The sequence below is a fragment of the Somniosus microcephalus genome, unplaced genomic scaffold (genome assembly GCF_052327205.1).
Source record: "Somniosus microcephalus isolate GS21.2 unplaced genomic scaffold, FLI_Smic_1.0 unresolved_chr7, whole genome shotgun sequence".
In the NCBI taxonomy this organism is placed as follows: Eukaryota; Metazoa; Chordata; class Chondrichthyes; order Squaliformes; family Somniosidae; genus Somniosus; species Somniosus microcephalus.
Genome location: NW_028225185.1, coordinates 47,059,020 through 47,077,568, shown reverse-complemented (window position 1 = coordinate 47,077,568; position 18,549 = coordinate 47,059,020). Strand labels below are relative to the sequence as shown.

Genomic DNA, 18,549 nt, shown 5'->3' with positions numbered 1-18,549 from the left:
CATCTTTTAGGAACTCGTCCCGGTTTTTAGCTATATCGTTGGTACCTATGTGCACCACGACAACTGGCTGTTCACACTCCACGTCCAAAATGCTCTGTAGCTGCTGCGAGACATCCTTGACCCTTGCACCAGGGAGGCAACATACCATCCTGCAGTCTCGTTTGCGGCCGCAGAAACACCTATCTGTTCCCCTTACAATAGAATCCCCTATCACTAAAGCTCGCCCATTCTTATTCCTCCCGTCGTGTGCAGCAAAACATCCCACGGTGCAAGGAAGTTGGCCGCTGCTGCCTTCCTCTGATAAGCCATCTCCCTCACCAATATCCAAATTGGTATATCTGTTTGAGAGGTGGATAGCCACAGGAAACCCCTTGACTACCTGCCTTCGCCAACTACTCTGACTGGTGGTCACCCATTCTCTTCCTGCCTGTGCAGCCTTTACCTGCGGTGTGACCTACTCCCTAAACATGCTATCCACGACGTCCTCAGCTTCGCAAATGCTCCAGTATGTATTCATTCTCTGCTCCAGCGCCACAATGCAGTCTGCCAGTAGCTGCAGCTGGATACTCCTCACGCACACATGGTCGTGAGGGACACAGGACGTGTCCCTGAATTCCCACATTGTGCAGGAGGAGCATATCACGGCGCCGAGCTTTGCTGCCATGATTTACCATTTAATTAATTCAAATTATATTAAATCAAAGCAATCCCACCATTTTCTTCACAATCTGGGATTTATTAGTGACTATCCGTAGTCTATTTCTGTCCAAACAATGTTGGGCTGGCTGTGGGGTATTACTGCACTATCTATGTTCCTGATATCAAATTTAACTCCTACATATCTGACCTATCAGAGCGTATTGGTTAACAGCACAAAACACGGAGAGCGGTAGCGATACCAATGTAGAATCTCCGTCAATATCAGGTGGTCAGATTTGGTGGTCACTATAGCAGTTTAGTGAAAGGGAGCAGAGATTTTTAATAGCCCTATTCAATGCTCTACTGGTATAGACAGAATATCATCCGTCTTTATTTGTAATGTTGTTTATTATTCACAGAGAGGGTCTCTGCGCATAACTTTGGTCTGTAACAACTAATCCTGAAAACACAGGCTAACACATTACTGTCAGCGACACCATTAATCAGAGAATCATAGACTGATAGAGCACAGAAGGAGGCCATTCGGTCCATCGTGCCTGTGCCGGCTCTGAAAGAGCTCTCCAAATTGTCCCTTTGCCTTAGCATTGAAATACTTCCAAAAGTGTGATGCACCGAATTAGGCACAATACTCCAGCTGGCACATGACCAGTGAAGTTTAAAGGTTTATCATAACGGCCTTAAATTTGCACTCCGTGGCTCTATTGATAAAGGTTCTTAACAGCATTCTCAATCATTCCCGCTAACTTCAAAGACTTGTTTACATAGACATCATGTCTCTTGCTTCGTCCATCCCGGTTAAAATTATACCTTGTTGATCATATTGTCTCTCCACATTCTTCCTATCAAAGTTCTTCACTTCACACTTCTCGGTGTTAAATTAAATCTGCAATGATTCTCCCCATTTCAACAGCCTGATTATGCACAGCTCATGTGTTTTACTACCATCCTCTCTGCTCACTATGTTTACGAGTTCTGTGTGAACTGCATGCTTTCAAATTATGCTCCGTATGCCCAAGTCCAGACCGTTAAGATTTTGGACCTCATAAATAAGTCTGTATTGCATTGTGAATCGATTGTCAATACTTGTTCCTTTCGAATTACATGTCTACCCAATCCAAATATATCAGTGGATTCCCGTGTTGCTGTTAAGGGTGAAAATGTTACCTTTAACTGTACAATCTCCCGGGACCTTCCAGGATCCACATTTTACTTATACAGATACGGAGAAACGAATTACTCAGACGTCCAGCCTATGGTTGCAGGGAGCAATTCTGTCACCTTCGTCATCAGGAATATAGATCATGCTGAAGGAGGAAATTACATCTGTCTCTATAAGGGGAATGTGGAGGGAAAACAGCTAACATCGGCTCTGAGTGACCCGGTACATATAACTGTAAGAGGTCAGTGAGATTCACACAGTCACTGTTTTTTTCTTTTCCATTGAGGCTGATTAAGTTGTTTCATTTAGCGATTCCAGAAGGAATGAATGAATAAATGAATCAATCTCTGGATCAATGAGTGTATGTGTAAAGCATTTAAAAATGCAATTGTACAAAGAATCAACTAATGAATCAATCAGCCGCACATGACTATGTTGTCCCTAGCTTCGACAGTATCCAATGATTTGATGTTTTACAGGACTGACAGAAATGTTCTCATCCTGTGGTTGCGATTTTCACAGTAACACAATGGGCTGTGGTTTGTCTTGTAAATGATGCATCTTCCTAATGTGCTTGAGAGTGACGTATTAAATTGTTGTTAAATGTAAGTGTAAAAATCAGGCATACGAGAATTTGGGAAATTGTTTCTGCATTTAATCTGTTATTTGTTGCAGCAATTATTCTTGGAATATTTCGCTGTAACATAGGATAATAGTTATCCAGGTAACAGAGAAAACATTGATGGAGTTGTTGCAGCTGTAATACAAGTTCAATATTACCGCCAGGAAAACGCAAACTTTAATATGTTATTTGCTCTCACTGTCTGATTTGAATGATTCCTATCTCAGAATCCTGTGGCACAAATTCAATTAATTTCAACAGTTACCACTGCAGTCCCCCTATACAGCTTTCAAGCATGTTCAAACCCTACCCCATAGTAACTACAATGTAAGGGTAATTTAAAGCACGGCTCTCTCTTGCCTTGTAATGATCAGATATTCACATTGCAGACAGACAGAGACTGACAAACACACACAAACACACTCATTCACACATCATAACACACATTCACGTAATCTGACACAAACATACTCAGACACAAACACACTCAGACACACACTCACACACACAGAAATACACACAAATACAGACACAATTACGCACTCACAGGCATATATTCACATACACAGACAAACACACACACATTAATAAAGGCACACATACAAAAACAATAACACAAGGAATCACTCAGACATTCAAGCGCACTCACACACACAAACACTCACACACATATACTTGCTCAGACACACAGACACACACACACACTCACACACACACTCGCACATACAGAAACACAAACACAGACAAACACACAATCACACACGCTGAAATTCACACTCACACGCACATACTCCCACACACACAGACAAAGACACACGAGCTCACACACTTACACTCTCACACACAATGACACACACAGAATAACACACAGACGCACACACACAATAACACACACTTACACAGAGATCTACATTCAGAAACACACACATACCCACTTACACACACACACTCTAATATACAGACACACAAAGACAGACTTTCGCATACATACACACAAATTCACACATATAGACACACACAGGCACACATACTCACAAAATTAACACTGCCAAACAAATATACACACATATGCACACACACGAAGAATACACACACATATTTAAAAACCCTCACATACACACACTAACTCACACATTCACGCGCACTCTCCAACACATAGTCACCTACTCGATGACATACCCAGACACACATTCGCACATTTTCACAAACACACTCACACATGCAGACAAACAAACACAGACAAACACTCGCAACCACAAACACGCACACTCACACTCCCACACACAGATACACACAGGGACACACGCACTCACACATATACACATTCACACAAACAGATTCGCAAAAACAGCCTCATACAAAAGGTAACAAACATACACTCACATATACACACACACTCACACACATGCACACACGCACACACACACACGCACACACACGAAAATAAACACTCAGGAACAATCACAAACACAGATTCAGACACACACGGACAAACACACAATTACACACAAACACCTACAAAAACAATCACACACACTAACACACACATACTCACAAACAAGCATTCACGCACCCGATCACACAATCTGACACACATATACAGACACGCTCACACAAATACACTCACAAGCACAGACAAAAAAAACGGACAAACACACACAAGGGCACAAACACACAGACACTCGAAACTCTCACACACAGATACACACACACACGCACTCACACATATGCACTCTCACACAGACAGATTCACTCATACAGACACACACACACGATAAAACACACACACACGAAGGGACACAAAAGGACACACAGGCACGCACTCACACGAATACACACTTACACACACTCACACAAACAGATTAACAACACAGACACACACACGAAAACATACCCACACTCTCTCACTCACACATATACACATATACACACAGTAACGCACACACACATAGAAAAACAATCACACACAAGCATTAACTCACATTTACACGCACTCACCCACACAGACTTGCATACAACACATACTCTCTCACACACATACACACTCACGCAAACAGATTCACACACACAGGCACACACAAACACACGATAACATACACACACAATCACACGCACACTCATACACAAACAGACACACAAATACACAAACAGACGCCCACTCGCACATATACACAGTCATAAACAGTCACGCACACAGATTCAAACACGGAGACACACACACACACATTAACACACTCACACACACTAACTAACACTTTCACACGCACACACACATGCAGAGTCACACAAACACTCACAATCGTTCACACACACAGATGCACACACACATGCAAAAACACCCATTCATACATAAAGACCCACACACACACTCACACACAAATACACACTCACACACTCACACACACACATTCATACATAAAGACACACACACGCAAACTCACACACACTCACACACATTCATTCACACACGCACACTCAAACACACACTCTCCCAAATACACACTCACAAACACAGATTCATATACACAGACACACACACACTGACACCCACAATAACAAACACACACACACAGACACACACACTCACTCACACAAACACACACACACACACACAATCACACATACATACACACACACTCACATACTCACATACATGCTCTTACACATAGATGCACACACACACATTCACAAACACAGAGGTACACAAAACCGCACACAAATACACACTCACAAACACCCACAGAGATTCACACACACAGATGCACACACACACTCATGCATACAGACACACGCTGACACAGAATCTCTCACACAGATGCTCACACACACTCAAACACACACACACACATACAGGCACACACACAATCACACACATAATCACACACACAAACACACTCACGCACTCGCACACACACTCACACCCACTCTCACACACAAATACACACATACACTCATGCACACACAATCACACACAAACACAATCAGTCACACACAGTCATTCCCACATGCTCACTCACACACACGCAGACACTCAGACACACATAGATACACACAAACAGATGCACACAGAAAAAGACACACTCACAAGGAGATCCACACTCACACACACAATCACAGAGAAATTCCCACTCAGAGAAAAAGACATATACAGACTCACACATACAGACAGATGATCTAGAATTTCACACACATGATCACACACTCACACACGCACTCACACATAAAGACACTCACACAAACAGATTCACACACACACACACACAAACACATGATAACACACAAACATTCACACTCGCACACTCAGATACACAAACAGAGGCAAATGCACACAGACAGGCACACACACAAACTCAGGGAAATACACACTCACAAACACAGATTCACACACACCCACACAATAACATACATGCATATATACACACATTCACAAGCACACTCACTCACACATTCACACGCACTCACACACACAAATACTCACTCACAAACACAGATGCACACACATGCACTCGCATACAAATGCTCACACAGACACACACAGACAGATACACACACTCACACAGATACACACTCACAAGCAACCACAAACACAGACTCACACACACAGACACACAAACACACACAGAATCAGACTCACAGACAGACACACACAGACATGTGCACTTACACATATACACACTCACAAACAATCACACACAGAATCAAATACACAGATTAAAATACACAGAAACTCACTTAACCAATAACTCACTCAGATACGCACACACACATACACACTCACACACACACTCACAAATACTTTCACATGCTCCCTCACAAACGCACACAGACACAAACACTGACAGAACCGTTCACACACACAGATGCACACACACACTGAAAAACACAGTCAAACATACAGTCAATACACACACAATCACACAGACATACACACTCACACACACGTGCACACACAATCACATATACACACACACAATAACACATATACACATATACACACACACTCACACACACTCACATACACTCACACACATGCACACTCACATACATTCACACATACACTCACATACTCGCTCACACATACAGATGCACACACAAGCATAAGCTTACAAATTCACACACACAGACAAACACACAGGCAAACACATACCCACACATATACACACACACAAAACACATAAAACAGAGATTCACACATACAGACACACGCACACAATAATGCACGCACACATACAGAAACACTCAGACACACACACTAACACACACATCCACACATATTCACACACACAGTCTCACATGCACTCACGTAGTCGGTCACACATACAGATGCACATACGAATAGTCACTCACATAAAGCGATTCACACACACAGACACACACACAAACGATAACGCACACACACTCACACACAGTCAGACAAACACAGACAAACACAAACACGCATTCAATCACATCCGCAATAACACACACTCATACACACTCATACACACACAAACACGCACACTCACTAACACTTTCACACACTCTCTCACACCCAAAAACACACACACTCAAACTCACACAGAGACACACACACACTCACACACACATACACGCTCACACACTCACACACACATGCGCACATTCAAACTCACACACACTCACACAAACACAATAACACAAATACACACATACACACACACTCACACATACTCACACACACACTCACACACACAATAACAAACATACACACCTACACACACACACACACTCCCACACACTCATACACTCATATACTCGCACATGCTCATTCCCAAACACACACTCACACACAATCACAAACAATCACACACACGCTCAAACAAACTCAAACAAAGAGTTGGCGGACCTGGAGCCAATATAGATCAGCGAACACAGGGGTGAATGGGACTCACTGCAAATTACGATACAGGCAGCAGAGTTTTGAATGAAATCAAGTCTATGTAGGGTAAACCACACCGAGAAATGGAAAAAGATTAAAGTCTTCCCCAAGTGAGTCTGACCCAGTTCTTTAATGCTAATGAGATAAATCACGATGGTTCCGTACTTTGCCAGGTGAAGATTAGATAGAATGAAACACTGACACTGTACTTGGGTTTGCAGTGGAAACAGGATAAGTTCCCATTAAAATTCTCTCCTTCTATAATCTTCTAGGTTCTTACTTAACATCTTATTCAATGACAATTCGTTTGTGTCTCGCCGCATTCATCCTGTTTGGGACTCTGATTATCGTGGCCATAGCGTGCAAACCGATAAAAGCAAAGACACATCTTGATGGTACGTTTGAAGATTTGCTGATTCTTTGCAATATTGCATACTGAAATTAAGTCAGAAAGGAAGATGTTTTGCTTTTCACACCATGATGTCAATAAGTATTATTATTGCATTATTAAATGTCGACACGACGCGAAAGGTTTGTCCCCATGCTGAAAATCAAGGGGCTTACAATGTTCCTCTTCGACACTAATGTGCAGATTAATTCCTCACTCATTGACAGTGAAATAGATGCGGTGATAAAGAAAAGAGGTGATGGTTGGCGGGATCTTTACAAAAGGTGGCAGAGTTGGAAATATATGCACTCAGATTGCTCATTTGCAAATTGCTTTACATTGTCTGCACCGATTATATCTGAATCAAAATATCCTTCACTTTATTGATATTTACAAATAGAATTTGTAATTTCCAGTTGTGACAGCACTCTGAGAGTTAACTCTTCATCCCCATTTTACCAATCAGAATGTCCTATGCTTCTGTATTGGCAAAATTATGCAAAACACATTTCAACCCTATTAAAAATCTGGAACTGCACTTACTCAAAATGCAGCATGTAAAAGGTAATAATCAGATCAACGCACAAACAGAGTCAACGCAGACATATTCATTGATAAAATAACCATCATCCATTTCTCCCAATACAAAGAGTTGTCTAAAATTCTACCATTAACTATCATTGATAGAGTTAATCCATTAACATAGAAACATCATCATAGAAACATAGAAGACTGGAGGAGAAGTATGCCATTCTGCTCCTCGAGCCCGCGATGCCATTTAATGAGATCATGGCTGATCATCCAAATTCTATGCCCTGTCCCAGCTTTCTCCCCATATCCCTTGATCCCTTTAGCCTTAAGAAATACATTCAACTCCTTCTTGAATATATTTAATGAATTGGCCTCAACTGCCTTGTGCGTCAGAGAAGACCACAGGCTCACCACTCTCTGGGTGAAGAAATTCCTTCTCATCTCAGTCCTAAATGGCTTATCCCTTATCCTTAGACTGTGACCCCTGGTTCTGGACTCCCCGCCATTGGGAACATCCTTCCTGCACCTACTCTCTCTAGTCCTGTTAGAATGTTAAAATTTCAATGAGATCCCATCTCATTCCTCTAAACCCTAGCGAATATAAGCCCAATCGACCCGATCACCCCTCACACATCATTCCTGCCATCCCAGGTATCAGTATTACCATCCACTCAATTACTAACTGACTCAGGTTTGGCAGCAAGGCGAAGAAAGTGTATCTCAGAGTGTCAGATAAAAACACATGCCAGATTAACTAATTTAACATGCTATAGACATAAGCTAGGAAATTGCCTGTGACATGGTCCAAGTTTAGGTGATGAATATACATTCAAGTTTGTGGCCTGGTTGAAAAGAGAAATTTGGCTCCACCTCGCCACCGACAGGCCGGATTCAACTACTGCATGGTTACAAATAACTGCTCTCAGAGTCATTTTCTGCTTTAATTGCAGCCAGAAATTGGAGCCCAGAAAACATTATAGCTGTAAGTTGTACTGGAAATACATGCACACAAAAAAGTGTTTTAGAAATGGTAGTAAATGTTTATTGGCATTGCCCATAATCATTTCATGAACATAAGTTGCTTAGAAAATTTAAGAAATGGCGATTAAGTCAGGAGCGGGAATTCAGCATTTATTGCAGAGCCCCACCTTCTGTCTAGAAACTGCATTTATTTCTCATGAAAGCTGACTTCACAAAACTGAATCGGAAATGTTGACAATTTAATTTGCCACTGCAAATGTTTACATAAAAGACTGACTAAAAAGTATGTCAGCTGCAGACGACTGTGAACAGGAACGGTGCGCCAGAATAACATGCAATTATATGGTCGATTCGTGTCATGAAGTTATCAGTGACAGTCCATCACTTACTAGAGCAGCCTTGATGATACCCATTTACTTTATCTTCTGCTAGGTGATGTTACTGCCAGAATACTTTCTGTCGAAAGGGGCAACGAAGAGACTGCCGTCTAAACAGACGATATTTAAGATGCCATGTAAATGTGTCATTATTTCCAGAGCAGAGTTCGGTAAAGCACCAAATCGGAACCACTTGATTTTGATTTTAATCTTGGATACAAGAAATGTCCATATCTCTTTCTATCAATGGTTTTTGTTGTGTTTGTGTGTGAGATTGATAGGCAAAGCGAATCATTCTGTCTTTTGGCCACATCCACAACGATAACATAAGCTTTTAAGCCATTAACTTTTGGAATTACACAAATGCAGTTTAGTTGTTGCAGCCTACTTGTCTTTTGGATGTGATATTGCATCTCGAGTTTTGTAGACGGTTGCCCTATCAATAGAGTTAATGGAACCGAGCCTGTATATAAGCCTTCTTTGAGTATTCCTTCCTTCAAACTGTAACTCATATTCACTTGCACATTTTTTCAAGAGAACATTGAGCTGGCCAAATCAATCGGTGATTCATATGAAAGTTGTACTTGCAGAAGCAGAGTGACTGTTATATCGAGAGATAAATAAATATAGAGAGAGAGAGAGATAGACAGTAAGATAGGCAGTCAGGCAGTCAGGCGGACAGATAGACAGACATAAATGAATGAGTGAATGAATGACCTGGGCAGCTGAATTCTTTGCAATAACGGGTGACGCTTCTGACCTGTAATGATTTTTTGCTGAAAATCCTTTCCTCACTAATTTTGGAAATGCATTATGCGCAGGTCCGTCGAACCAACTTGTTGTATTGAATCATTAAAATATGATTGAGCGCTGTTTTATGCTGTTTTCAATTGAAATGGGTTGCACAAATCGTCATGTTCAGTGCCCCCATTAAATTATTGTATCTCTCCCACTGTTTGTTCATTCTGCATAAAGATCACGTCTGCTAACCATTGGCAAGGAACGGTCCGAGATTCTCAATTTAACTTTGTAATATTTCATATTGACAATAAAAATGTTCCATTTGTGTCTTCAGGCAAAACTGTTAATTAATGATTCAATTCAGAGCAAAACAACCACAATTTTTCAAAAACATCTAATCAGCTCGCTGTATGTACCAGCTATAAAGGTTTGAGAAATAAAACTGCGCTAAGTTCACGAAGGATGCAACGTGTATTATTTGTTAGTGATATGAACATAAGGTTTCTTCATCTGCAGTGGAATTTTAACAGTTCTAACAATTGTTCAACTGTTTCAGGAATAAAATAGCCAGTAGATGCATTGGTAAATCAAACTATGCTGAAAGGCCGAAGCTCAACCTAACTGACTGGTGCCACTTTAATCACCAGTTCAAACAATTGTCTTTTGTTTGGCCTTCAGTGAAGTGTTCCAGCTGAAGAATTAATACAATGTTTCCCAATTTGCATAGACCCATATTTCAAGAGATTACCGCAATGTAGAGAGGTAGAGGTGTGGCGGTAAGTGAGAGAACATAAGAATATAAGTGATTGGATCAGGAGTAGGCCTCTTGGCCTGCCCAGTGCTCCACCATTCAATAAGATCATGGCTAATCTATGTTCCACCTTCTCCCCCTATCCGCATATTATGTGGGTCTCTTAATATCCATAAATCTATCGATCTCTGTCTAGAATAAATTCAATGGCTGAGCATCCACAACCCTCTGGGGATGAGAATTCCAAGAATTCCTAAACCTTTGCGTGAAGAAATATCTCCTCATCTCAGTCCTAAATTATCGACCGTTTTTTTGAGATTGTGAAACCTTGTTCTAGAACTCTAGCGGAAACATCTTCCCAGCATCTTGCCGGTTAATCCCCTGAAGAATTCAGAACCGAGAGATCGACTTTAACTAAATTTGTTCTAAAAGAGTGTGACTCGCATAGCCATAGTGATCGCTTACTCTTGCCAATTCCAGCAAAGGTTATCTGTTACCGAGGAAAGCCCAGAGACAATCATGCTCACCTCTATCTGTGCTCGGCTACAATTTAACTTACAAGTTATTCACAAAAGGACATTAGCTCCCCAACAGTACCTTGTGATCTCGAGACGTTATAATTTTCCACAATCGAGCAACTCTTTCTCATCACAATCAGCTACAACCCAGTTATGAACGCTGGCGCCCTCACAATGTGAAACAGATCCAGAATTTGGTGATTATCTCACACAACCGTGACAGAATGAAAGATACAATAGCAAAATACTGTGGATGCGGGAAATCCGATATAACAGCAGAAAATGCTGGGAAAACTCAGCAGGCTATGCAGCATCCGTGGAGAGAGAAAGAGAGTTAATGTTTCAGGCTGAACACCATTCGTCAGAAATGGAAAAAAGCAGGGCATGTTTAGGGGCTGGGAACAGTTGGAGGGATGACGGAACAAAAGGGAAAGTCATATTAATAGGGAATGCTATCTTAAGGGGAACAGATAGACAAAGCCCCATAGTTCTAGACACACCATCCAGGGGAAACAATCTCTCAGCATCTACACTCTGTATCCACTTCAGAATCTTGTATGTTTAAATGAAATCACCTCTCATTCTTCTCAACTGCAGAGTGCATAGACACTTTCTACACGATCTCTCATCATAGGACAGCCCTCTCATCCCAGGAATCAATCTAGTGAACCTTCTTTTCACCGCCTCCAAGGTAAGTATATCCTTCCTTAGAAAAGGAGACCAGAACTGTTTACAGTACTCCAGGTGTGGTCTCACCAAGGCCCTGTACAATTGTAGCATGTCATCCTTAATCTTATATTCCAACACCCTTACAATAAGGGCCAACATGCCATTTGATTTAGTTAAGGCTTGCTGTACCTGTAGGCTAGCTTTCTGTGTTTCTTGCACGAGGATAAACACATCTCTCTGAACACCAACATTTGAACGTTTCTCACCCTTTCAAATTATACTTTTTTTCTACTCTTCCTACCAAAGTCAATAACCTCACACTTCCCTACTTCATAATCCATCTTACACTTACTGCCCACTCAATTATCCTATCTATATCCCTTTGCAAACACTTTGTGTTCTCCTCAAAGCTTACTGTCCCACCAAGCATTATATCATCAGCAAACTTGGATACATTACATTCAGTTCCTTCATCTTTGTTATTAATAAAGATTGTAAATAACTGAGGCCCCAAACTGATCCTTGCGGCAACTCACTAGTGGCAGCCTGCCAACAATAAAAAGATACGTTATCGCTACTCTCTGTTTTCTGTCCGTTACCTAAATCTCTACCCATGCTACTATATTACCCCAACCCCATGAGCCCTAACCTAGTGTAATAACCTTATATGGGGCACCTTACCGAATATCGTTTGGAAATCCAAATATGCTACATCCACTGGTTCCCCTTTATTTATCCTGCTAGTTACATCCAAAAAATCAATAATAAATTTGTCAAACACGATTTCCCTTTCATAAAACTATGTTGACTGCATGGAAATTGAAAATATGAATTGTTCAGAAAAATATGAGGGAGGTCAGTGATACACCTGATTGATTATTGACAATATAAGTGAGGACAGTGATATTCATCGACGACTACGAAAATCTGAGTGAGGTCAGTGATATTAATGGATGACTATTGAAAATCTAGGTGAGGTCAGTGATATTCATGATTGAATATTGAAAATCTGAGTGATGTCAGTGATATTCATGGTTGACTATTGAAAATATGAGTGAGGTCAGTGATATTCATGGATGACTATTGAAAATCTAGGTGAGGTCAGTGATATTCATGATTGAATATTGAAAATCTGAGTGATGTCAGTGATATTCATGGTTGACTATTGAAAATATGAGTGAGGTCAGTGATATTCATGGATGACTATTGAAAATATGAGTGACGTCAGTGATATTCATGATTGAATATTTACAATATGAGTGAGGTCAGTGATATTCTTGGATGACTATTGATAATATGAGTGAGGTCAGTGATATTCATGGATGGCTATTCAAAATATGAGTGAGGTCAGTGATATTGATGGATGACTATTGAAAATCTGAGTTAGGTCAGTGATATGCATGGTTGAATATTGACAATATGAGTGAGGTCAGGGATATTCATGGATGACTATTGAAAATCTGAGTGAGGTCAGCGATATTCCTGATTTAATATTGAAAATCTGAGTGAGGTCAGTGATATTCATGATTGAATATTGAAAATCTGAGTGATTTCAGTGATATTCTTGGATCACTTATGAAAATCTTATTGAGGTCAATGATATTCATGATTGAATATTAAAAATCTGAGTAAGCTCAGTGATATTCATGGATGACTTATGGAAATATGTGTGAGGTCAGTGATATTCCTGATTGAATATTGAAAATCTGAGTGAGGTCAGTGATATTCATGGTTGAATATTGAAAATCTGAGTGAGGTCAGTGATATTCATGGTTGAATATTGACAATATGAGTAAGGTCAGTGATATTCATGGATGACTATTGAAAATCTGAGTGAGGTCAGTGATATTCATGGATGACTATTGAAAATCTGAGTGAGGTCAGTGATATTCATGGTTCAATATTGACAATATGAGTGAGGTCAGTGATATGCATGGTTCAATATTGACAATATGAGTGAGGTCAGTGATACTCATGGTTGAATATTGACAATATGAGTGAGGTCAGTGATATTCATGGTTGAATATTGACGATATGAGTGAGGTCATTGATATTCATGGATGACTATTGCAAATCTGAATGAGGACAGTGATATTCATGATTGAGTATTGACAATATGAGTGAGGTCAATGATATTCATGATGGAATATTGACAATCTGAGTGAGGTCATTGATATTAATGGATGACTATTGAAAATCTGAGTGAGGTCAGCGATATTCTTGATTTAATATTGAAAATCTGAGTGAGGTCAGTGATATTCCTGATTTAATATTGAAAATCTGAATGAGGTCAGTGATATTCCTGATTGAATATTGAATATTTGAGTGATGTCAGTTCTTTTCCTGGATGTATATTGACAATATGAGTGGGGTCAGTGATTTTCCTGGATCTATATTGACAATATGAGTGTGGTCAGTGATATTCCTGGATGAATGCTGTCATTTTGTATGAGGTCAGTGATAATCTAGGATGACTTTTGACAATATGAATGAGGTCACTGTTGTTCCTGGATGAATATTGACAATATGAGTGCAGTCAGTGATATTAATCTATGAATATGCATGAGGTCAGTGGTATCCGTGGTTGAATATTGACAATATGAGTGAGTTCAGTGATAGTCCTGAATGAATATTGATAATATATATGAGGACAATGATATTACTGGATGAATATTGACAATATGAGTGACGTCAGTGATATTCCTGCATTGTTTTTGACAATGTAATTGAGATATGTGTTTTATTTGGTTTAATATTGGTTACTATTTGTTTATCGGATGTCGGCGTCGCTGGCAAGGCCAACATTTATTCCCCATCCCTAGTTGATCTTGAGAAGGCGGTGATGAGCTGCACTCTTCATCTGCTGCAGTCCGTGTGCTGAAGGTAATCCCACTGTGCTGTGGGGAGAGAGTTCGAGGACCTTGACCCAGCGACAATGAAGGATCGGCGGTATACTTCCAAGTCTGGAACGTGTGGGACTTGGAGTGGAACGTGCAGGTGGTGGCGTTCCCATGCACTTGCTGCCCTTGTTCTTCTAGGTGGTAGAGTTTGCGCGTATGGAATGTGCGACCGTAAAAGCCTTGGCGAGTTGCTGCAGTGCATCTTGTAGATAGTACACACTGCAGCCACAGTATGCCGCTGGTGGAGGGATTGAATGTTTAAAGTGGTGGATGGGTGCTACTCATGTGGGCTGGTTTGTCCTGGGTGGTGTCGAGCTCCTTGTGGGTTGTTGGAGCTGCACTCATTGCTGTGGATAATAGCTGAGGTGGGGAGGAACTGTAGATATTAGGTGGGGTGGGGAGGAGCTGGGGATATTAGGTTGGTGTGGGGAGGAGCTGAGGATATTAGGTGGGGTGGGGAGGAACTGAGGATATTAGGTTGGCTGGGGAGGAGGTGAAGATATTCGGTGGGGTGGGGAGGAGCTGATGATATTAGGTGGGGTGGGGAGGAGCTGTAGATATTCGGTGGAGTGGGGAGGAGCTGAGGATATTAGGTTGGTGAGGGGAGAAGCTGAGGATATTAGGTGGGTTGGGTAAGAGCAGAGGATATTAGTTGGGGTGGGGAGGATTTGAGGATATTAGGGGGAGGGGTGGGGTGGAGCTGAGGATAATAGGTGGGGTGGGGAAGAGCAGAAGATGTTAGTTGGGGTGGGGAGGAGTTGAGGATATTAGTGGGTGGGGTGGGGTGGAGCTGAGGATAATAGGTGGGGTGGGGAACAGCTGAGGATGTCAGGTAGGGTGGGGAGGATTTGAGGATATTAGTTGGGGTGGGGGGGAGAAGCTGAAGATATTAGGTGGGATGGGAGGAGCCAAGTATATAAGCTAGGGTGGGAAGGACCTGAGGATAGTAGCTATGGTGGTGAGGAGCTGAGGATATTAGGTGGGGTGGGGAGGAGCTGTGGATATTAGATCGGGTGGGGAGGAGCAGAGGATATTAGATGGGTTTGTGGAGGAGCTGGGGATATTATGTGGGGTGGTGAGGAGCTGAGGATATGAGGTGGGGTGGGAAGGAGCTGAGGATATTCGGTAGGTTGGGGAGGAGCTGAGGATAATAAATGGTGCTGTGGGGAGCTGACGATATTAGATGGGGTCGGGAGGAGCTGAGGATATTAGGTGGGGTGGGGAGGAGCTGAGGATATTACATAGGGTGGGGAGGAGCTGAGGATATCAGATGCAGTGGGGAGGTGCTGAAGATATTGGGTGGTGTGTGGAGAAGCTGAGGACGTTACTTGGGGCTGGGAGGAGCTGAGGATGTTAGATGGGGTGGTGAGGAGCAGGGAATATTAGGTGGGGTGTAGAGGAGCGGAGGATATTTGGTGGGGTGGGAAGGAGCTGAGGACATTAGTAGGGGTGGGGAGGAGCTGCGGATATTAGATGGGGTGGGGAGGAGCTTAGGACATTAGATGGGGTGGGGAGGAGCTGAGGATATTAGCTGGGGAGGGGTGGGGAGGAGCTGAGGCTATTTGGTGGTGTGGGGAGGAGCTGAGGATATTAGGTGGGGTGAGGAGGGGCTGAGGATATTATCTGGGGTGAGGAGGAGCTGAGGATATAAGGTGGGTGGGAAGGAGCTGGGATATTAGATGTGGTTGGGATGAGCTAACGATATTAGGTGATGTGAGGAGGAGCTGATGATATTAGGTGGGGTTTGGAGGAGCTGAGGATAATAGGTGGGGTGGGGAGGATCTGTAGATATTCGGTTGAGTGGGGAAGAGCTGAGGATATTAGGTTGGTGTGGGGAGGGGCTGAGGTTATTAGGTGGGGTGGGGAGGAGCTGAGCATATTACTTGCGGTGGTGAGGAGCTGTGGTATTATGTGGGCTAGTGAGGAGCTGAGGATATTATATGAGGTAGGGAAGATCTGAGGGTGTTAGGTGGGTTGGGCAGGAGTTGAGGATATTAGGTGAGTGGGGAGTGGAGGAACTGAGGATATTACTTGCGGTGGTGAGGAGCTGTGGATGTTAGGTGGGCTGGTGAGGAGCTGAGGATATCAGGTGGGGTGGAGACGTGATGAGGATGTTAGGTAGTGTGGGGAGGAGTTGAGGATATTAGGTGGGGTGGGGTGGGGAGGACCTGAGGATATTAGCTGGGATGGGAGGTGCCAAGGATATTAGCTAGGGTGGGAACGACCTGAGGATAGTAGCTGGGGTGGTGAGGAGCTGAGGATATTAGGTGGGGTGGGGAGGAGCTGAGGTTATTAGATCAGGTGCTGAGGATCTGAGGATTGTAGTTGGGGTGGGGAGGAGCTGAGGATATTAGATGGGGTGGGGAGGAGCTGGGGATATTAGGTCGGGTGGTGAGGAGCTGAGAATATTCGGTGGGGTGTGGAGGAGCTGAGGATATTAGGTAGGGTGGGGCGGAGCTGAGGATAATAGGTGGTGTGGTGGGTAGCTGACGATATTAGTTGGGGTCGGGAGGAGCTGAGGATATTTGGTGGGGTGGGGAGTAGCAGAGGATATTAGGTTGGGTGCGGAGGAGCTGAGCATAATAGGTGCTGTGGTGAGGAGCTGAAGATATCAGATGGGGTGGGGAGGAGCTGAGGAGATTGGGTGTGTTGGGGAGGAGCTGTGGATATTAGTTGGGGTGGGGAGGAGCTGAGAATATTGTTGTTGTGCAGAGGAGCTGAGGACGTTAGATGGGTTGGGGAGGAGCTGTGAATATTAGGTGGGTTGGGGAGGAGCGGAGGATATTTGCTGGGGTGGGGAGGAGCTGAGGATATTAGGTGGGGTGGGGAGGAGCTGTGGACATTAGTTCTGGTGGGGAGGAGCTTCGGTTATTAGATGGGGTGGAGAGGCGCTGAGGATATTAGATGGGGTGGGGAAGAGCTGATGATATTAGCTGGGGTGGGGTGGGGAGGAGCTGAGGATATTTGGTGGTTTGGGGAGGAGCTGAGGATATTAGGTGGGGTGAGGAGGAGCCGAGGATATTTGGTGGGGTGGGGAGGAGCTGAGGCTATTAGGTGGGTTGGGAGGAGATCGGATATGAGATGTGGTTGGGATGAGCTGACGTTATTAGGTGGGGTGTGGTGGAGCTGACGAGATTAGGTGGGGTATGGAGGAGCTGAGGATATTATGTGGTGTAGGTATGAGCTGAGGATATTATGTGGGGTGTGTAGGAGCTGAGGATATTAGGTGGGGTGTGGAGGAGCTGAGGATTTTACATGGGGTGGGTGGAGCTGAGGATATTAGGTGGGGTGTGGAGGAGCTGAGGATATTTTGTGGGGTGTGGAGGAGCTGTGGATATTAGGTGGGGTGGGTGGA

General features: G+C 42.9%; 1 long non-coding RNA gene across 1 annotated transcript; it reads left to right on the top strand.

Annotated features, from left to right (window-relative positions):
* Positions 1–1,761: 1,761 nt before the first annotated feature.
* Positions 1,762–10,806, top strand: LOC147086880 (uncharacterized). The gene is made up of 3 exons (XR_015075753.1): positions 1,762–2,060; positions 7,611–7,733; positions 9,671–10,806. It is a non-coding gene; the product is annotated as an uncharacterized LOC147086880 (long non-coding RNA).
* Positions 10,807–18,549: the final 7,743 nt, after the last annotated feature.